Genomic DNA, 22882 nt, shown 5'->3' on the forward strand with positions numbered 1-22882 from the left:
CCAGTTCGTGATGGACATCAGACCACAGGCTCTGCCTTTGCAAATCTCTTTATCTAGATTGATGAATGCAAGCTTCAGAGAGAGTATTTCAGCAGCCTCGTATAAGGGGCATTAGTCACTGCTGCCTCGGTGCCTAGAAGCAGCCATCAATTTTGGTAAAGCAGACAGTCGTAACCTTAGAAGAGATGCAGCCAGGCTCGCTGACCCTGAGCTTTTTGTCTTTCCGAGCCCATAGCTGCAATGAGGTTGGACTTTAAAGGAATGCATGCCAATTAGGGGACTGTAACAACCAAGCTAGAGCAGATCCCCCCACTCCCCCAGAGAGCCCATACTGACACCCACTGCTAATGGAGACAACTGCTGGCCTGCTGGGCTTCCCTGCACCACCTCAAAGATGCAGTGCAGCATCCAGTTGCCGCGATGACAGAGGACTGCACATCTGGATCTCCTGTGGCATGGCTGGGAACCCAGGAAAGCAGGAATATAACATTGTTAGTCTTTTTTCTACCATAAATCCCCATCTGAGAAGGATTTAAACCATGATCATCACTAACACATCTAGCTTTCTAAAACAAGACGATGTATAATAAACAAGGAGGATAGAAGAAAGAAACCAGTGAAGATTTACAATTTAGAGAACATATAATTAAAATACAAAAACCCCTTTTGGAAAAATATACATGCAGTTCTTTTGTACAATCAGTTGTTTGACAGCATTCTTAAACCAAGTACGATCACTAAAAGCAACGCTGAAATTAAAGAGCAAATAAATGGGACTGAAGTGGGTTTCATGACAATACCAGGGAAGAAAAACTAAAGATGTTGGTCAGAATCTTAAACAGGATTTTGTTTAAGAACACATGTACTGCTTTGTAGCTTGGAAAAGAAAAATGGATTTTCCAGACACTGCTATAAAAGATGCCAACAAAGCAGTATAAACTGAAGAAAGCACAAGCTATAACTAGATAATAAAGCATCCAAATTTTTCCATGTATGCCCATTTACGGGAGGAAGAAATTACCCTGTACTTAACTTTGCTCCCTCTGTCACAGGCCAAAAGACAAGAAACATTTATAGAAAGCAGAATTGGGTATTAAAACCCATGGGCATAGAGAATTATTGACAGAGCTGAGCTGATGAGCAACCTGGGACCAGCATCCAAATTACTGGCTTGGTACTGAGCAATAGGCACGGCGCCACATCCCCCGCGGGCCAGGAGTGGAGCCTGACGTACTGTGAAAACGAGGCACGAAAGGAAATGTCCTTTTGGATGGAAACCCCATTCTGACCACTGAGGTCAGCGAGCAACAGGCGACAGGGAACACGGTTATGCCAAAATATTTTCAGTGGATTCATTGTTACGGGGGAAGACAGGTGCCTGTCGGTGACTTTCGGCTGCACACGAAGGAACTGCAATGATTTATACGTATATTACTTCCGATTGCACAGTGCAATAATCTTCTTTAAGCACATTTTGTAACTCATGCTACAAGTTGTAGAGCCAGATAAATGTACACCACCCATCCATATCAAAGGGAAACCTCGGAGAAGCAAGCGATCGCTACAAAAATGCAACAGGGCCAGGCACTGGGCCAACATGACCATGGGGTTCTGGTCTATATAACTGAAAGTTGAAGGATTATTAAGAAAACAATTTCGCTTGGATTAACTGTGTACTGCTTGGTTAATTCTTTTGGGCTATTTAACCATGCTTTCCAAATCTGCACTAATTCTCTCCATCAGTTATGGTTTAATGACATCTTGACACATTTGCTTTCATCAGCCCGCTGATTCATTTCACATTTTATGCATCCTTGTTTTTTCCTTTCCTTTTTCTTTAATTTTTGAATTTTGGTAATTATATCAGACTCACATAAGATCTTGTCAAGAGGTTGAACGTCAGTGCCAGGAGCTGAAATTATCATTCCCAGCTGGCTCTGGAGCCAAGACCTGCAATGGCAGATTCCCACGTGTGGCAGGGGAAAGGCCCTTTCCTCACCCCCTTTGAGGCGAATATCTTCCTGGGTGTTGAAGGCAATAGGCAAATGCATGGAAGAAGCTGCAGGGAGTGGGGGTGTATCTGGCATTGACCTTCCCTGGAAAACCAAAGCAATGGCCCTCTGTGCTGGGTGAAGCTGAAGGTAATGAAAGGAAGGTACATTCGGTGAACAGAGGCCAGCTGGTCAGCCTGGGAAGCAAAATGTGCGTGTCCCCCACCACAGAACGTGAGTATCCACCTAATTCTGGCAAAGCTTTATCCGTGTGTCCTCATTTTCCTGATATCATATGTATCACCTAAGGTGCATTCCTACTGACCTGCCCTCCGAGGAGGGAGAACTCCAGAGGCCAGACAGGATGGGACACACTCCCCTGAATAGCTGAGACTCCTCAGGGATGCTGAAATGATGTTAAATGGGAAGCCCAGGCATCCATCTAGCTCATGTGCTTCCTGCAGGGATTGCTCTGGCGCGTCTGTCCCAGACGTGGACATTGGTGTTGAGCCTAGCTTCCCCCCCGGAAGGGTGACAAGATCCATCCCGATTCATCGGCCCAAGGCAGGTCCCAAGCCCAGGTGTGGGCAGCGGATAAGCAGCATCACCGGAGCAACAGGCGCTGGGGGAGATATTTCCTTTGCCTCGTGTGCTCTGGACTAGCGGGTTATCTCAGTGGGCAGAGCGAAGCTGAGCAAACCCTGCAAGTTCCTTCCAAACAAAAAAAAGAGGGGGGAGTAGATGCTATTATTGGTGTCCTATTGTTGTTGTAATAAAGAAGTCTCCTTCTTCAGTTAATTTATTGCTGGTTCTTCCTGAAACAACAAATACCTCAGACTGCTTCTGCGTAAACAGTCAGCGGGGAGCTGACTGGCATCATGTGAATGTTACACTTCCCCCAGATAATGCCGCGATTTGCAACCACGTGGCAGTTCTCAGGGAGATCACAAGGATTTGTTACACTCCCATGAGGGCTGTAGGACCATGAACCAGCGATTACAGTAAACCATAAATATAACATATTCATCCATGACAGACACAATATTATTCCCCCAAAGCATAGGAACATCAAGCTCACTTGCTGAGCTCAACAGCTTGAAGGCCTTCACTTTACAAATATAAAAGAAGATAGTAAGAAAATATAATTAACTGATTTTACTTAATAAAATTGAATAATTGGCCTATTCTTACTTTGCTGAGTTTTTCATATAGATTGAAAACCACAAAGAGAATAGGGTTGAAAAGAACTGGGGAAACTGCTACTTACTTATTCTAGTATGGATCGAACATTGTGGTTTGTTCCCAACCTAGGGTTTATGTTTTATCCAGGTTTTCCGACATCAGTATGACCTCATGCATTGATGGAGCAAAAGATCTCAGAACTGAAGAGCCTCCCGTGTATTTTCATTAGCCCGCTAATACCATCAGTGGGAATCTGCCAGTCACCCAAGAGGTGAAGTCTCTGAATGCGCCTAATTAATGCAGAAGTATAAATTCCATTTCAAAGGTTACTTCATTGCATGCAGTCAGTATTTTTAAGGTATTTAGGCCCAAAAGATGCAGGCAGGCATATAATGGAATTTTCTAAGGTATCTACCAATTACATTATATAGAAAATTGTACTCAAATAATTACCCTAATTGTAAGGGGAAAGCTGACTTGAGCTACTATTGTTCTATTCTCCAAACCTTGCTTTCAAATGGATCATAAACTACTCTTAATTTTGATGCTGGCCAAAAGCGTGGCACATCATTCCACCTAATTTAATATTGGTTTGACCACTGTTATCAAAGCAAGTGCAACAGCACACGGACATTTCAGGAAAAGTTGGAAAAACAAAGGTGACATGCAAAAAAGAGGATGATGGTCTGATGAAATCACCAGACCTCACCAGTGATGAAGAGAAAGGTTCAGTAAGAGCTGCACAGGGTGGAGGAAGCTCCAAAAGGAATTCAGGTAGTGAGAGTGTGATTATTGACGATTCAGTGTGCGACAAACTTGCTTGGCCAAATCTCTGAGCAGCATTTGGGAGCACTGAAATGAGAGGAATGACAGTATTCCAAAGAGGGCCAAATCATAGCAGGCAGGACCCCACAGAGTTTAAACATAGGCGGCTGGATCACTGCTTTGAGATATTGCTCATGGGAGCGTTATAGCCTGCTCCGCCCTCCTCGCAGCCACACAGCGTCCTTCCTGGCCTCGCCTACCCGCCCCTGTGCTACTGCAGCCGAGGAAGACAGCGTTTTGCACGCTGGAGGGGTTGTGCGGTGCTGGCTGGCGGAAGGCAGCTAACGGACTTTACAGCATTTGCAGATGTTCATGGATAACCAGGTAGACAAGGCTCAATATTCAAACTGTCCCTCAGATTAACAAGTATCGCTTGTGAAAATATGCAATCACAAAACACAGCTTTTGAACTCAGAGTAAATCAATAATTCAGCTGAAATGATAGTTTTAGCCAATTAATAATTCACAAGTTCCCATGAAAATGTTTAAGATTGTTTTTATCAGTACATCAGACATGCAAACCACTCCAGAGGGTAACCCCCGCATCTGATCCCCAGTGTGGAAATACCCCACTGCCTCCAGGACCACGCGGTATAGAATTAAAACATTAAGCATATTCTCCTCCCTGGGGACCTGATGCCTTTCATTATTCCAGTTTTATATTCATTATTAATCCTTTCCAGATCATCTCTCAAGCTAATAGCTCCCCAATTACATATAGCCTCAGCAACTACTAAGAGCAGTGAGCAGCTTAATTCAGTGACCATTCTGGACACATCCATTTCCCATACATAAAGGACTTTAGTGGCACAGTTACCTGAGGTCTTTCATTTTTATACAGGTGATCTCAAGCGAAAAGGAAAGAAAGAGGAGGGAAAATTTGCTTCTGACATATGATACCTGTCTAGCACAAATATTTGAAACTGTGGGCTTTCCCTGGCATTTATCTGCACCCTTTGAAGTTGTGCCTAGAGGAGGGGCACCAGGAATGCATGCTCTCTGTTTCCATCTCAGGTGAAATACGAATATAGCACCTAAAACTACTTCTGGTGATTTTAGGTCAAAACATGGTCAAACAGGAGTTGTTAAATGAAGCGTTTTCCTGAGCAACACCAATGTGTGATGACTAAATAAGAGGCTAAATAACTTTTATCACGTCATACAAGTATAACAAAGGGCAATGTCTTTTGTCCTACTAGCCAAATCTCCATCAGGCCCCCCCTAACTAAATCTACATATTAGATGCTCCAGAGCATGCACCTGATCTGGTATGGGTACACATGCACTAGAAATGGACCATAAAGAGCTTTTCTTTTTACCAATGCACGTTCAAAGTAAGACAGAAACATACATTTTCTGTCACTTTGACTACCTGTGCAAGTGACTAAGCAAAATCCATATAACTGTGACAGACCCTTCATCCAAAAAGCAATTTGTGCACGCCTGCTCTAAGCGCCTTTACAACTCCACCGTGTGCCTGTGATTAAGGGCTTTGATCTTCCGCACGCTCAAGCATGTGTTTTAGTTAAACACCTGCGGCACCTCATTAGTTCAATGGGAACCATTTGCATCTAAGTGGATGTGAACGGGCGCACGCACAGGTATTGGAGCATAAGCTTTAGCAATGCTGATGCATTTGCATTTTTGCGATCATATTTTTAGGAGGAAAAAGGTTTTATGGTGGCCTTCGAGCCCGGCTCCCAGCACCTCACCACGGGAGAAAGGAGGGGGAATGGATCCCAACCAAGGTAGAAAGCACTGCCAATCCTGCCGCTTCTGGTGGCCATGCACGCCCCTGCCGAGGCGGCGGGGTGTCAGGGAGATCCCAGCCGCTGCCTAAACAGCAAACCCGCTGCACCTTGGAGACAGAGGCTGCTGTTTCTGAGACACGCCACACCTGTCACTGACCTGATCCGAGATGCCGATCGACTGAATGAGGCGCTTCCAGAGCTCGGGCGCGTGTGTGGTTGCTCCCTTCACAACGGCGGGTGTATCAGTTTTGTCGCGTACAATCTTTTGCCTAAAAACAGAAATCCAGCACAAGACATTGTAGGTTTCTCGCTTTAGACCTGCTAGTGTTAACAGGCTATAAATAGGGTAAATCAGAATTTATAGAAAGATTTCTAGAAACCTACTTAAAAATCTGAACCATATTTATTTTATTTCAGTTTACCGTACACACCGATAAATAAACAAAGATTGCACAGAATGTGTGTAATCTGCAGTAGTACCTAAATCAGTCTTCTTCATTTGCATGCTTTACTTTAAACTTCTGAAGTATATTTTTATGCAGAGAAAAAAAAATGTTACTTTCATTGTCCTTAAGCCCATTTTTATACTTTTCTGAGATAAATTATTCTTTTAATTTGGAGCCTAGAAAAGAGACCAAAAAGCTATTTTCTACAGGCAGAAACGTCATTGTCAAAGTAAAATGAAATCATCCAGTTCCACAAATCTAGAGTTTTTTGTAAGTATAAATGTCTAAAGAAATTCTAGTGGAGCTGTTGTTCTGAACTGGTGCCGCAGGTAGTGATGGTAACAAGACTAACAATGATAGAACCAAGCAGAGATAATTTAGCACATGTACCTTTTTATTATTGCTGCTTGAAACATCCCTGGTCTCTATAGCAGCACCGCTGCGGATAAATATTTCTCTTCTTTCATTTCCTTCTGTAGGTAAATTTACATTTTTCTCTTTAGATAGCAACTATCATCCCAGACACTAACTGTCATATGTGGGCCAAACTCATCCTGGAGTGAATCCTTCATCTTATAAAAGGTTTAGTCAGGGAAGTATTGGATTAAGTAAAATTAAAATGAAAGCAATTCCATTATCATTATTCTGCTTAATCAGAAGGTGTTACAGGCATAAGAATCACAGAATTTATGGGCCAGTAAGACCAGACTCCAACCCTAGATATTCTGAACTTGGGAAGAATGTGGGCCAACATTTATTCCTCCAGTGTGCTTTGTAATTTACTCCTCGTGGACCTAAGCTGGAAGATAACATTTTGCAGAATTTGGGCCGTATGATGTTGTCTAGCAGAGCTGTCGCTCCTCCTGCCCCCACAAATCCCGCCTGTCCGGAGCGGCTACTGTGACCATGGTCGATAGCTGGGATCGGCAGGACGCTTCTGCTCATTCCTTATCAAACCCAGAGACGCAGAAGATCAAGAGAGGATCCAAGATCCAAGGAATCTTGTCTCACGAAAATACCTCTGCCCGTGGAAAGTCCTTAGAGCATGGAGTTGCGTACTGCTACGGATCATGGAAACTGCGCGTCGCCCGCTCCTCTCCTCAGACGGCAGGATAGGAGAGATGCCCCAGATGCTGAGCCACCGATTCGCTAAGCGCTGCTCCGAACGCTACGTGGGGTTTCATCTCTCCTCCTTGCTCAGTATATTACCCCTTTGGCACCCTGCCACCTTTGTCATAACTGATTATAATTTCGGTTTGATTAAAAACTTTGGACAGACTGTTCTGAGTCACGGTAGGGAGCAACTGTGTTCGTTCTAGAGGGCTAATTTATACCTGCCAAACTTTAGGCACACAGTACAGTGAAAAAGGACTCAAAATGATAGATACAGACAAACTACTGTGCTGGAAACTTAATTATGTGCTATGGCTCAAGACTCGGTCTTGATTTCTTTGTTTTATTATGTAAATATTGTAAACAAGAAGAGAATTCTATATTCAAGAGGGGTGCAGGTAACTCTGGGACTGATGTGACAAGTCTCAAAATAAGCGTTATTTACTGGAGAGGATCTTTAGACGATATTAGAAAAGGGTTAAAAATGCTATAAACTGTGCACATACCAGCACACCAGTAAGTTAGGCTCTAGGGGAGCAGTAAGAAATCTAACATATGAGCACTCAGGGAATACAGCAGATCTTCCTCTAGAATATCATCAGGAGCTGGAACTATCCAGACAGCATGGAAAAAATCCTGGAAAGGTTTTCCTACCCAAAGTAGCAAGAATTAGCATCCACGGTAGAAGTGATGCTAAAACCTTGCAGCACTGGAGGGTGCATCTCAAAGCCTGGGGGCAACAGAGCAGGAGGGTGTGGGCTACGGGATAAACAGGGAAGGAATTCTCCTTTGACAGAGAGGACTGGAGAGGTCCCAGCCCCTCACAGTGCGTTAGGACTGCAACTCTACATAGGGCTAAAACCATCACATCAGCTTTTAAGGAATAACTCCTGCTCTCAGCTGGAGACACAGGCATTTTCCAGGAATTAGAAAAGCTATTGATATGCTCAGAATGAACTCATAGTCTGACTGCAGCAAATAATCATCCCTGCCTACAATACAGCATCAGATAGGGATGTTTTTAGGGAAGTTTTTAACAAGTCATTATGTGATGGCTTTCAGAGAACAGATAATTGGATGTGTCTCCAGGTCACTAACTAAGTAGTGTTACTTCTAGCTAGAAAGGAAAAGACCAACCGTAACTTCTGTAATTAAAAATAAAATCGGTATGTACCCAACCTCCTTCTAACAGAGCACAAGCCCATAACAACAAGCATTTGTCAACTGTACACTTACAGCTCTGAAATTTGATCTACAAGCCAATCTCCTGGGCAGTGTATGAGCATCTCAATCCAGATAAGCTTAGCTGATCCCTGGAAGCAGAACAATCATGTTCCACAGAGCTCCCAGGAGAGACAGCGCTATCCACCGAACCACTCAACAAGTTGTCAGTAGAGGCTTCACTGAGCTGGCAGCAGAGCACCAACACCCTATTCTGTCCCCAGGGCAGCAGCACATTTCGCAGGAGATGGGGATTTCTCTTTGTTGAACAACGGGAAAGTCTCGGGATGTCCTGGCATCCCACTCCAGACACCACTTGAAAACCAATGATTTGTTAATTACACAAATCCCCGCCAGCCAGATGCAGTCTCCACTGAGCCGTTCTGAAGCGTACCAAGCCCCACAGCTGCAAACATGACTTGCTCCTTTCGGCCCCTTAGTACAGCCTTACTCCATAAAGCATTTCAGCACAAACATTACAACCTTGATGCTACCTTTAAAGTCCTTGTCTTCATATAAACATGGCTAACGAGATTTGTACCAGACCGTTGAAGAGAACTGGACCCAAGCAATCCATCGGCTTTTGGGGTTCAGAAAGCCACGGACATGCCGTTAACTGTCTTCCTGTGGGTTTTTTTGGCAGAAAAGTCTAACAAAATGCCAAAGATGAGAGAAAACAAACCTAAACTTCCCTTTGCTGGAGATAATCAGCTTCAAGGTCTCACCTCCACCGTATTTCAAAAGAAGGCAGCCCCAGGAACCAACTCTTCACATGCTGCTTGTCTTGTTATAACTATGTTAGCCTTGGAAATCCTTACAGAAAAACCCGTACAACCTTCAATGGGGACATAATTAAACTGCTGAGGAAATGTTCATAAAGATCTAAGTCATTCCTTTTCCTTCCTAGTTACATCTATACTGTTGTAGAGATTGGACAATGCTAACATGACTAGTCCAATTTTCTAAGGTACCTTTGACTGCAAAGCCATGAACCAGGAGGAATGAGATCACAAAGTAAATGCAGACAGAATTCAGTGCAAAACACCCATAAGTATACCCATAAAAATAACTGACTGAATTAATTATTAAAGTAATTTCATACCCTCGACACTACAAATTGCAAAACTACCTAAGTGACTCCAAAATATCCCCCGGAAAGCACTTTTGAGAATCCCACACTACAATTACATTCTGTTTTACATCTCCTGGACGTCAAACACTTTTCATGAGAGGACAGTTAAGTCACTTACCGAAACAGAGTAGATGGTATCTCTCCACCACACACTGTGTTTGTGCTTGAGTGCCCATTTTCCAATTAAATTGGTGCATTGTAGCTTTATCTAGCTGTCTGACAGAAAACGAGTAACTGCCAAGAACTCATTAATATCTTTTTATCAATGTACTAACTGCTAAACTAAGATTTGATTAGCAACACAATCAGACATTGGAATTGTGACAGCATCGCAGAGATTATACAAAGACTGAAAAGTGTGGCGATTTTTCTCATATTTGTAAAAAATAAAACAAATCTCTACGTCCTGTAGTCCTAGAATGCCTGCGGATACAGGGGAGTGGAGTGACCTTACACTACTCGTTCCTACAGAGAAACTACCCGTTTGTGAGTTATTTCAACAGATTTGTCAAGACAGTGCTGTTTTCACTATTTTATGAGGACAATAACAAATGCTAACATTGTTCTTCAATTCCCAACATCCCGAGAACCAACGGAGAACTCGGTTGCTCAGTGCACACACACCCCAAACCCCCGTCTTTGCCAGATTAAACACAGAAATGGCATAAAGGACAGATTTATTTGGCTCATGCTGGAAAATTACTCTTCTTTATTTGTATTGCAGCAGCCTCTGGGATCCACAGCAGTGGATCCGATCCTCACTGTATAAGGACAAACAGAATTAGGAGTGTTAATTAAACCACAAGATGCTTAAAACCTAAGCCAAAATACACACCAAATAAGAAAGAACTATGATAATCTGTGAACTTCCATTCCGTCCACGCTGTGCCAAAAGACGTCAGCAAAAGCTATGAATGCTACAGTACTTAAAGAGCAAGAGGTGCAAAAAAGCCTCAGAGTCTCTTGAGATCTTGCTCAAGATGTATCTGTGACCCCACACCACTTTTCAGTGAAACTAAGGGAATTTTTACATTAATTTTGAGGGGAAAACCAAGGAAAAACTCGCCGTGACCAAACTCCAAAAGTATGCAGCCGAAGCCTGCTGCCTAGAAGGGCTCCTAGCAGGAAGCCGGAGCCGTGCACAATTATAACCAAACAGGAAATGTCAAGAAATAGTATTTATTTTTAGATAAATCCATGAGTTTCAGAAGTTCAGCAAATGTGAATGACTAATGCACAGTAAACCTCCAATGAAGGACCTGATTTTATTCTTATGATTTCTACAGGAATTATTTTTAGAGCAACATTTCGTAAACTTAATAAGAAGGAAAAGGATCTTATTAGCCAGAAAGCTGGTCTACATTTTGTGGCAATTTTGCTCTAAGCGAGACATACAGCTGAACAATAACTAGGTATAATAACTACATTATGCATGTCTCGCTTCTTGTATATGAGGTTTCATTTTTGAATTATAAGAATTACACATTGTTTTAACTTTGAATTTATCTACCTGCTACCATTGATTATTTCACATGCTAGGAGAGCCAAACCTCTCCTTGAGATAGCTTGTCTGCACTCTACGGTATTTTATTTTTTAACTGTTAGTAATTTCAGCAGCTATTTAATCATAATGAGATTAAATTAATAATGTGAATTTAGCAAAAGGGATGTTAAATTTCACCATACGGCCATGAAAGTATATGGGAGATTTATTTATTAATTTAGAAGGAGAACAGTATTATGGTGCTATATATTTTTATAAAGCCCCAAAACAGTAACCCACAGGGAAGTTTTTGAAGCAGGTTCAAAAGTATTTACTTTAGGGCTACTTACAGGTGAAATTTAACCAGTTCCTTTATTAGCAAAATGTAATCAGTCCCCTAAAAAGGGGCTACAGAAGGGTAACTTACTACGTGCAGTTGGGGGTCTAGCTACAAGGTTAAATACTTTTTAAAACAGTTTAGATGAATGCCAATTACCCTTCTCTAAACAGAGATCCCTCTGATGGGCTAAACGCACACATTCCGGTGATTCATAACTACTCCTTACCACGGGGTATTTTCACTAACGGGTTCCCAAAGATTTGTCCCAGCAGATCTGTGTAAGCTACAAGCACAAGGCTCTGCCGGCAGCTCCTTGTTCCTCGTGTGCAGACAGCACCCGTGCAAGCGAGGAAAGTCCCCAGGGACCGCAGAGTCCCCGTCTTCTCGTGGAAACGCAGTCCTTTGCAAAGCTAGGCTTCTATCGCAGTATCGAACCTCTGTCTTTAATGTCAGCAACAACAAAAATCAAAAAGAATAATGTGGAAGGAGAGGGGTCAGATGGCTGCTGTGCGATTTTCCTATTCAAACATCCGTATCAGTAGGACCCAAAAGCCATCATGCCAGCTGACAGTGTTTATAAAGAACATCGTAACACCTGCATATCAGTGAAATCTGTACAGGTTATAAGGTCCCCGGCACCAGCCAGGTGGTCCAAGTCCTCGATGAGCGAGTTCTCACCGAGGGACAGTGTTCTGAGCTTGAACACGTTACAGGGTCACGTGCGGGGGAATTTCACAGTGCTGCACCTTTCCCACAGTTAGGGAACAGAGGATATCAGAAAGAAACCCTCCTCTCAAAGAATCCGCAGCGATGCCAATGGGTGCACTGCCATTTGGGGGTTCCCTGAGGCTGACCGAGACGCAGCTGTGTCAGGCAGGCTTTGTGGCAGCCGAGCAGCAAGCAGGCGGCGCTCACCCTATTCCCACCCACTCCGAGAGCGTTCTTTCCGAGGGATGCAAAATCACCCCATGAGGCTCCTCAGGAAAAATGGCTTTGCTCACAGGGAACAAAAATATCACAGTCTGGCTCCGCGTTTAAGGGACTGCTTTAAATTTTCATTAGAGATGTGGAATTGCAGTGAGCCACGGGAAGCAGAGCAGCGGTGGATGGTCAAAAGCATCCCCCATAGAGTCAAACTGCCATTCCCCACCCAGATCCATTGTTTACCACTGTCAAATGTTTGTCTTTTTTTTTTTCTTTTGTTCTACAGGGCTTCAAGCTCTGATAAAGTCTTTTAAATGAAAGGCACAGCACAACGTCAACCATGTAATCAAACATTCATTCACGCGCTGATGTATTTAACAAGCAGAGTACACATCCAAAGGAACAGCAAGATGCTGCTCCTGACCAGCAAAGGCAACGGCAAGAATCTTGTTTTCACAACTGCGTGCAACAAATAAGCACGTTGAGGGATTGCGTATGAGCGTATTTCGCCTGAGCACAAGGTTACCCCTCGTGCGTGCAGAGACGGTAAATTCCTACCCAAATGGCCAGTCGGATACTTGCGCTATTATTTGGGACTATAATTATAGTAACAGCTCTGCTACACACAGAATTGTCTACAAGTCCCACTGAGCCTGGGAGCTCATTCAGGGCTTATTTTACAGTTTATTCTCCAGATGGCTCCCTTTCTAAAGGGAAGATTTCCAGCGGCGAACATGTGCATTTTTTTGCTATTGAGAAGGTTCTGCCTTCGCAGGCACAAGAGTCAAAACTACTGCGGGAAAATAGGCACAGGCTGCACGGTAATTTCAGCAGCGTTGCAGAGCTAAGACAGGGACTCGGGTCTCTTTTGCCTCCTTGTGCAAGTGCAGTCACAGTGCTGGTGAGCAAAGCAAGCACGTACCTCTCGCGCCGGTCTGTGCGGGACAAGGTTGCCGCTGTGGGCCCAGAAGATACACCCATCCGTCCCAGATACCTGCTCACTTAAACAATACAAATTCCCCAGGTTCTAATTTACTTTTTTCCTGGTCACACCTGAAAGCACGGGGTTCCGCTGGATGAGAAATGTAAGGATGAGGCCTTTATCAAGTACTGTGCTTGCAGAAATACTGAAATGTAAATCATTTCAGTTGCGCTGTGTACCCACACCTTTTTGTAACAGCAGTTACAGTAGTCGTGCATGATGGTTTTTACCTAATAAATTTTTTCTTTTATATTGTCAAAATCGTTTGAAAAACTGCAATACAAAACATGTTATTGTACGAATCGAAAGTATTATGACTAAGATAATTATCTCACATTCACGGAACGTATCACGAGTATTAAAAATTGACTGAGCTAGGAAAAGAAATGTAATGGAAGCTTATCTCATCTTCTTAACTATCTCTTTGAACAGAGTGAATGCCTGAGAATTGTGTGCCTGGTCACCTCTGGTGATATTTTGACAGTTTGAGGAATCTACTGTCGGGGAATAACTGGTAAATTTAGTTTGGCATTAAGGACTCTCTCCCCCTTGAGGTGTTTCATACCACAGGTTCTGTTCTGAAAGCAAGGCCATTTGGCCTCTCTATTTCTTTTTCCTGTCCATGACAGACAGAAATTTAAAAGGGCTGGCAGTAAGAAGTCGTTAATTTGAAAGACTCACATTCAGATGGAAACGGACTAGAAGAAGGGAATGGGTATCCCCAGATTTCTCCAGTTTCCTTGCAGAGGTCTCGGAGTCTGACACCCTGGAATCTCACCGTGAAGTAAACCTGCAAAACCAGCCCTAGAGAAACAAAGGCTAGGAATATGGATGTTTAGCCATGAGTTTATCCAGCAGAGAGGAAAACCGACAGCATGAAGAGACACTATTTTTGAGAAGATAGCATCTTCTGTCCTGGCCATTCTCGTGCCCTCTCGAGAGCCTACCCTCAGCCCAAAACTCTGCATGGGCGAAGGCGAGAGGGAGGCAGGGAGCTGCATTTGTTGCAGAGCTGGTTCACATGTTTGCTCCCGCTGTGCCTTGCCCGTAAGGAGTGAGCTGCAATCAGATGGGTGGGACGAACATGGGTGCTGTGGTGGAAAGCCACGTGTAGGGGAATAGACAGGGATCGGCGACCGGAAGATCACGGGATGTGACGGAAAGACAGACTCCTCCCCACAGGAGTGGCAGGAACAGGAAGCGCAAGAGCTATATAAGCGTGTGATGCAGCCAAATAAACGGACATTTTGCATCCATCATATTGATGTCTGTGCATCACTGTCCCCAGGGTGGGTAGAGCCCTGTGTCCCGGAGATATGCGGCCCAAGATAAGTTCTCCCGTAGAAGCGTACAGCTACAGCCACGGCTGCGGGAGTCCAGGGCAGCTGGACGGCATGAGCCTGTTCCAGCAAAGGGGAGCGAGAGATGCCCTGCAGCGAGCTCTGCCTTCCCTCCAGGCCAAGCAAAGCTGGGACCCAGAGCTACCAACCTCGTGCCCACACCAGCAAGGTCCGCAAAGCAACGACAACGTTGACTGGGAGCTGCCCAGCAGAATTCCTGTTTGGATCAGTTAGGCCCAAGGACGCGTTCCTAGACCCACGTGTGAACTATATGAATACACCCACAGTTTTTTCAGTGCCTGAACACAGGAGAGGAATGATGATTTTCTTTGACTATTCTGAGGCAGATGTGGTAATGAAGTATTTAGGAGCATTATCCATTCTTACTCATAAAGCTGAACAACACTGATGCTTAAGCACATGCTTGGGAAGGCATTTCTCAGATCTCTGCAAGGCTCTTTCAGTTCAGCAATCAAAAAAAAAGAGTGATATGTTTTTGGAAGTCTGCCAGAGCCATGATAAATAATACACTGTCCCTGATAGTTTCAATACAGCTGTTCACTGAAACTCATTTCAGCCAAAGAGCCTTCCTCTCCTGTAAACACTTTTGCCGGTCTTGTTGGTACATGATATAAATTAATTATTTAAACCCAGCTGAAGTACTGCATTTTACCAAACTTTTTGGAATATAAATATTTTTAAACCTGGTTCTCCGATTATGTGCCACACAGTTACACTCACCTGCCTAAGCTGAAAAGGGATTCACAGTGACAAGAGTCACTTGCATGCAGGAATTCTCCTGTTTACCCTTTGCTAGCGTGTCAACCACACAGATTAGGCAGGAGTTATGCAAAATACGCAGAATATATGCACACAGAGGTTCCTCTGCTCAGTCATGCATTTACAGGACTTTCGAAGGTTGGATGCAAGCTGAATTGGAGCAGGGGGCTGCACTGCCATGCACCTGAGACACATCAGTAAGGTTAGGAACATACGCTGCACAGGCCAAACTAACCCCTGTGAGGCTGCTCGAGTACATCCATACCTCTCTACATGTTTAAATTAAAAGGAGTTCTCTGCACAGCTGTGCTCCTGACTTCTTTCTGTTTTCCAGTTTCAGATCCTGTTCATTTCCTAATTTCTTTGCAGAGTAAAAGCTTATGCTGATTCTGTTTCTGTGTCCACCAATGTATCCTCCCCTGAAACTTTCCACTTTTCAGCACAGTAGACCATAGGTATCAGCACATACTATCCAGCCAAAGGAGTATTCAGAACCTTTATCAGCGTATCTGCAGTGGGGATATGGAGGAGGCTGGCAGCCCGAGGAACTCGAGTAAAATTTCAAGTGTTTGTAAATTAATTTTAGTCACATCGGCCACCTTGCAAACATAAACATAACATCTACAGAGCTGCAGATGGAGGAGGTATGTGTTACTCTTCGCTCCTTCAATGCCACAAGTAACACGATACAGACGTGCAGGAGCTCGTGCAGGAGTTCTCCCAAATCATTTTCAGCAAGAACAAACAGAAGCAGAAGAGTAGAAAAGCCGGTTCTGCCCATGCACAAGCACAAACACAAAACTCACAGAAAACTGTACAAGGAATAAAGCTTTTCTCCAAACACAAATGCCTGAGAATTTGTTTAATGATTAAAGATGAGAGTAAGACGTCTAAACTCAATCCTCTGTCTGCCCCAGACCCTCTGTGGTCTCACGCAGGTCATTCCAGGAGGGACCCCTCTGACCAGAACCACCCGAGCTACCTTTCACAGTGAATCGAGCCCTGAGTGACTGACAGGGTTTATTCGTGTACCCTACGGTGGGTAACCACATTTGGTCAAATGCATCTCGGCTGGCAATAAAGGGAGCGTAAGGTGATTAAACTGGCACATTTACCTCAAGCAAGGCAGGTGAGGAAATCTTTAGCATTCCTTGGAAAAAGGCACCGAAACCAAACGCACGGCTGCAGCGGAGACCGGGGCTTACCTGCTACATGTGCCCGAGGGGAGCTGCACTGAGAGCTTTGAGACACGCTTGGAACTGCGATTCTGAGGCTTTTAGCCAATTTCTTCTGGCTGGCAGAGCCCTTCACTTCACTGGGGAACTGCAGCAGAGATGAGCAATGCTGCAGTGCAAGTGCGTGTCTGTGCGGCTGAGAGCGACACGTCCCAAACCAGGGCATCGGGAAAGCACGTCGATCGTGTTTTGTAGGCACGCCGGAGGCTTATTCCAGCGGAAAGAGAGAGTGCAAGGTGTGAAGAGCATGGAAACACAGGAATGTGGATTGTTTAGTCCCCTGCTATTGCAACCCTGCAATACAACACTTTTGGATCTAAGCACCTCCGTGAAATCCAGCAAAAGACAAATTGCTGTTTTAACTGGATTATTTGTAACAGAACTCAGGGGCTTGTTTTGAAGCTTTATCCACAGGAAGGTACGCTACAGAAGCACTGCATGAAGAGTAATGGAGCTATTCATGAGAACAGACACGAGAAGAGCAAGCAACAAAAATGCCCACATAGGCCATAAATCAGCAAAGAAATGTATCACCGCGCAGTGACAAGAGAATTGGGTCCACCTGCAGCCAGCGTGCAATCTGCTTCCCCGAGGGGACAGATCTCCCCTCACAGCAGGACCTCGAACTCCTCAGGGGAAGCTGGCAATGGCAGTAGTGTTTCACGTGGCAACTGCCATCGAAACACAGAATCGTTCAGGCTGTAAGAGGCTTCAGGAGGTCCCTAGTCCAGCCTCCTGCACAAGGCAGGGTTAGCTACGAGAGCAGACTCGGTTGCTCAGGGCTTAAAGCAATTGCCTTTTGAAAAAGCCCATGGGAGGAAACAGCACAAGGGCTCTGGGCTGCTCCGCTGCTCGACCGTCCCCGTGGGAAAGATGTTTTTCCTTACTCTCTTGTTTTAATTTATGTCTGTTACCTCCTGTCCTCCTGCCATGCACCACCATGAAGAGCCTGGTTCTATCTTTCTGATAACTTTCTTGTGGATAATGGAAGCTATTAGGTCTCCCCGAAGCGTGCTCTTCTCCAGGCTGCGCAAGCCCAGTTCCCTCAGCCTCTCAGCAGAGCATGTACTCCATCCACTGGCCATCTTGGCAGCCCTCTGTTGAACGCACTCCAATTTATGGACGCTTTTGCTGTCCCGAATGCCCAAAACTGGATGCAGCATTCTAGAAGTCACCTAATGAGTGCCAAGGAAAGGCAAGTAATCACATCTCTTGATCTGCTGGCTGAGCTCCTGTTGCTACCTCCCAGGATGCTGTTGGCCTTCCTTCCTACCAAGGCACACTGCTAGCTCGTGTTCTACCGAGACCCCCAAGGCCTTTTCAGGAGAGCTGCTGAATACTGCCAGGCCCAGCATCGCATCAAACGATAGCTATTGTCTGAAACCAGATGAACCGTTGCGTAGAGTGAACCAAGACGTCCCGCTAGTGCCCACAGCTTGGGAATCTCAGAGCAAGCCGTGATCATTACCTTAATCTTTAGCCACTTAAAGCCCTTCTTTCCCATGACTGTCACATTGAAAGGGCTGATAGAGCCAAAGACTGACAAATGCTTCCCCATGGACGGTGCTTATGACCAAGTGGTTGCATTCTTTCGTACTCCCCTTAACAGTCTGTACCCAGTACCCAAATCACAAGTATAGGTACCACTTTCTTCCTATAAGAGCAGAAATCAAGGTACAAATGGATCTGGGTATAAACAGAAATAAAGGGGCAGGTTTCCTTCTTCTTAAAGGCATTCCCTTGTTCAGTGTGAGAAAACCACTGACACACGGCAGACAGTATCATGGGTTTTGGCACATTCTTTTTTTGAGACCTTTTTGAACCTCTGTGCGACAGTAGTCTGTGCTATCCACTCTCAGCCTAATGTTTTGCATATACTTTACATAGCATCCTTAAAAGATAAAAGCACTAAATTTTCTAGGACCAGGTGAAGAATTTGCCACCATAACTTATCCAAAGGGTTTTGCTTCTATCTCTGCTTACAGAGTTTTTCTCAAACAGATGGTATTTTTGTAACATATTCATTAGTTGAAATTTTCTGATGAATAAGTTCTGTGAATAATCCTTGGTCTGTGGCTTGGTTTTGAAAATTCTCACCTTTCAGCCACGTAGATATTTAAGTTCTGTTTTATAACACATGAATTTAGCCTCTTGCTTTGTCTGGAAAGCGAGGGGTGCAAGGTGCTGTGAGGTTGAAATACCTCGTTTTGCTGGCAGCACTGCTCCTGACTGCAGAACGATGCTGAAATTATCTGCAAAAGCCAGAGAAATGACAGAACAGGATTTCAATGTCAACAATCAAAGGAACAGAAGGAGAAGCAGCCACAGGCTGCAAAAGTAATGAAAGTGGGATTAAAATTTTTCTCTGCAGCAACGCTAATTCCTCAGGGAGCAGAAAGTAGTGGATTTACTCCAGGAATCCTCAGCCAGTTCGCCATGCAGGCAGCTTATCACCACAGAAAAACTGCTAGTGCACTACCTGTTGTCGTCAAGGGCATGTATCACTTCTGGTTTTTCACATGGATTCTGTGCTCATGAAGGATGACATCAAAACATGCCTGAAGAGTAAAGACCTCCATCTGCCAGAACAGATTTAATGTTGGCTGCAGCCAATGATCTCACACTTGACTTTTATCTCTCGTACCAACGTCAATGAAGTCCTTGACCTCACCTGAATCTGCCAACCAAGTGTCCAAATGAGGTGCTGGTTTCTGCAGTGAGTACCAAGCAAGTTGCAGGATAGTTATATTCACACTGACCATCAAGCTGTAACAATTTCCAGTCATTATTGCTCAAAACTGGATTTGAAAACTGCTTAGTTGTGATGGCTAGTTCCGCTCTCCATCTGGCTCTGTGAGCTGCTCTTGGTCTCCAGATGTTGATGAGATACTGATCCGAATAGCATAGCCTGCTGTGGTTTATTAAATCATAAAAACACTGCATTAATCATACGGGGTGGTAATGAGTTATCCTGTGTGCCATGCTGCTGTGCCTCCTCCTCAAAGGATAGGTCTAGCTTGTTGGACAATCAGAAATCACAGAAAAATGGGCTGGTAAATGTCTCAGAAGATCACCGAAACTCTGCCCTGCGGCATGGTCACGCATGCAGCAGCCAGTCCTGACAGCTGTTTATCTACCCTTTTCTGTAATCTTCACTGAGCAGATTTACAACCTCCTTAGACTCCAGCTACTCACACAGTAAGAGTTTTGTCTGGTTTGTTTGGGTTTTTCCTGGTATCTACAGTAATCTCCCTAATTGCACTTTAGTAAATTGCTTTTTATCCTCCCCTTGGTGGTCACAGAACAACAGATCACTGTCATCTTTATAAATGTGTCTATACATCTGAAGAGAGTTGCCATGTCCTTACACTGGCTTTTCTTCTCCGGAGTAAATAATCAAATTCCATCTTTCCTTGGAGCTTAGGTTTCCTAAGCCTCTTACAGTTTTGGTCGCTACGCTCTTGTCGTGTTTGCCTACATCTTTCTTTAAGAGTAAGTGTAATGCTTGAAACCGGGTAGAGTGCTTCAGCCAAGCCTGCCTAGCGCTAAATGGAACAGAAATAACGCCCTCCGATGTCTTACATATGATCCTCCTGTTACTAGAGCTCAGAGCAACACGACTATTTTGCAGCACTGCACCGTCTACGATCCACTATAGTCCCAAGATTCTCTCCTGCAGTATTTTTACCTAACTAATAGTCCTCATTTGACATGTGATATTCCTTCCTATGCGGCATACTACATAATTTTTCTTCTAGAACCTTGTCGTGTTGAGTTCAGGCTGGGTCTGCAGTATATCAGGGTCATTTTAAATCTCAGCCTTGTGCTCCGTGGCCGGAATCACTGCAAATGTTACAGAAGTGCCCTTCATTCCATCACCCAAGTTATTACAGAAGACATTGACCAAAACTGTTCCCAGATAATTCCCTGGGAGACCCTGCTTGAAGTGTCCTTCCTCTTTGGCAGCAATTACCAATGGAGGCTTTTAAAATACAGGCTTTCATTAACAAGATTATTACAGACTATTATACAAAAGCCAAAACTCTTTATACATGGCACTGTGGTCAGGAAAACCAGCTACCTCCCGCCTGCAGATAAAGACTGAACACCGTGCCAAGGAACCTTCACAAAGTCAAATAAAAACCATATGCAACACCAGGGAGAAAGAAACCCAGGTTGCCCACAGCCCTCTACACAACTGCTGTTTAACAACTACAGTGGAAGAGTATAAGCGTGACTATTTCTGTATGCCCACACAATTCTGAACCACGGTCCAATTTAGTTTTGAAAAAAAAAAAAAAAAGAGGTATTTTGCTAAAATTACCATAGTATAGGTTTTTCATTTCTGTTACCGTAGCAACAAAGGACCTCACTTGAAATGAGACCCCCGACTGCTCCGGGTGAAGTGCTCGGTGCTGGTTATGAGGCACAGCCCCTGCCCCACTGAGCTTAGAGGGGACTAACCCCAGCCTGCATCCAGGTGCAGCTCACCCGCAGGAAACGCCCTCTAAGACCAGTGCCGGAGCAGGTAAGAAGAATCCGAGGCCAAAAGTATCACTGTCTGTACCCGCTGGGGGACAACAGCACACGGGAGGGGAGTGGTTTGCACCTAAGGGTCGGTAACAGCGCTTAAGCTGCTGGTTTCTCCTTAACCCTGGCACCGGGATTTAATTCACCGCTTTATGCGGATTTAATCTCCGTCTCAGAGTCGCTTCCACCCAGATGTCAAACAAATGTAATTAAAAAAGTAGAGATACGGGATGCTCTCCGAATCTGTGACAAACACATCTCCAGGCTCTGACTCCCAGCTCTCCAGCCGCCGACAATCAATAATAGCGGCGTGCTAATCGCCGGCGCGCTTTGCGGGGCGGTAGCTCTCCTGGAGTCACCGCCGGGGGGGGGGGGGTATGTTACGATTTACGCCGTAACGGACACTTGCGGTGCCCCTTCGCCAGCCAGTAAATAAACATATAAAAATCACCACGGCACGGGAAAAGCACGAGAAGTTTCACTGACGACGCCAGCAGCCCGCGATGCCGCCCGCTGCTTGCAGCGCCCCCGCAGCGCTGGGGGGGCGGCGGGCGGACCCCCCCCCCCCACCCCACGCACCCCCCCCACCCCCCCCCCCCGCAGCACGGCGGGCACGGCACGGCACGGCATGGCCCGCCCGGTGCCGGCCGCGCTGCCTCGCCGGGAGCGGCGGCTGGCGCGGAGGGGAGCGCCGGGAGCGCCGCCGGCCCCGGCCCCGCCGCCAGGCCAGCCCGGGCCCGCGGGGGCGCGGCGGGGAGCGCTGCGCGGGGCGGGCCGCGGGCTTTCCGCGGGGCGCGGAGCGGCCCCCGCCTCCTCCCCGCCCGCCGCACCGTGCGGAGGGTCCGGCCCCCCTCCGCCGCCGCCGCCGCCCGTCCCGCAGCCGCGGCCGCCCCCGCACGGCGCAGCGCGGGGAGCACGGCCCGGCCCCGCCGCGGGGCTCCCGGCGGCCGCGCCCCCCGCACGGCGCCGCCGGCAACTTGCAGGCAAGTTTCCGCGGAACTTTTCCTCCCGGAGCGGCTCGGGGCCGCGGGGGGGCCGCGGGGGAGCCGCGGGGGTCGCCGCGTCTCGGGAGGCAGAGCCCGTCCGGGGCCGCCCGGGAGGGGTGCGCGGGGTCCCGCCGTGCGCCTCCGGCGGGGTGTGCGGGGCGGGGGGGTGCCCCGGGACCAGCCGTGTGTCCCCGCAAGAGTCTGCGAGGCGGGGGGGGGGCGGTGCGCGGGGTCCCGCCACGGGCCCCCGGCGGGGTGTGCGGGGCGGGGGGGGGGTCCGCCGTGGGTCCCCGCAGGGGTCTGCGGGGCGGGGGGGAGGGTGCGCGGGGGTCCCGTGCGGGGTCCCGGCGGAGTGTGCGGGGCGGGGGGAGTTCCGCCGTGGGTCCCCGCATGGGGTCTGCGGGGCGGGGGGGAGGGTGCGCGGGGTCCCGCCGTGGGTCCCCGCAGAGGTCTGCGGGGCGGGGGGGGTCCCGCCCCGGGCCCCCGGCGGGCCGTGCGGGGCCGGGGGTGGGAGGGCCCCGGCCCCGCCGCGGGCCCCCGGCCGGGGGTGCGGGGCGGGGGCGGCGTGGGTCGCGCAGCCCGCGGACGGGTTGCTGCAACAGGTTCTCTCCCGCAGCAGGG

The 22882-nt window shown here is 46.6% G+C and overlaps 1 long non-coding RNA gene across 2 annotated transcripts; it reads right to left on the reverse strand.

Moving 5' to 3' along the window:
• Positions 1–627: 627 nt before the first annotated feature.
• On the reverse strand, positions 628–14209 carry LOC142064080 (uncharacterized). Of its 2 annotated transcripts, none has more exons than XR_012662986.1 (4): positions 14072–14209; positions 5907–6018; positions 3259–3463; positions 628–2702 (listed from the first exon to the last, which is right to left on the reverse strand). It is a non-coding gene; the product is annotated as an uncharacterized LOC142064080 (long non-coding RNA). The 2 variants fall into 2 exon arrangements; XR_012662987.1 differs by lacking the exon at positions 14072–14209 and adding an exon at positions 9780–10207 and having other exon boundaries at positions 1847–2702.
• Between the last annotated feature and the right edge of the window lie 8673 nt (positions 14210–22882).

This window comes from Phalacrocorax aristotelis, chromosome 13, assembly GCF_949628215.1.
Source record: "Phalacrocorax aristotelis chromosome 13, bGulAri2.1, whole genome shotgun sequence".
Classification (NCBI taxonomy): domain Eukaryota; kingdom Metazoa; phylum Chordata; class Aves; order Suliformes; family Phalacrocoracidae; genus Phalacrocorax; species Phalacrocorax aristotelis.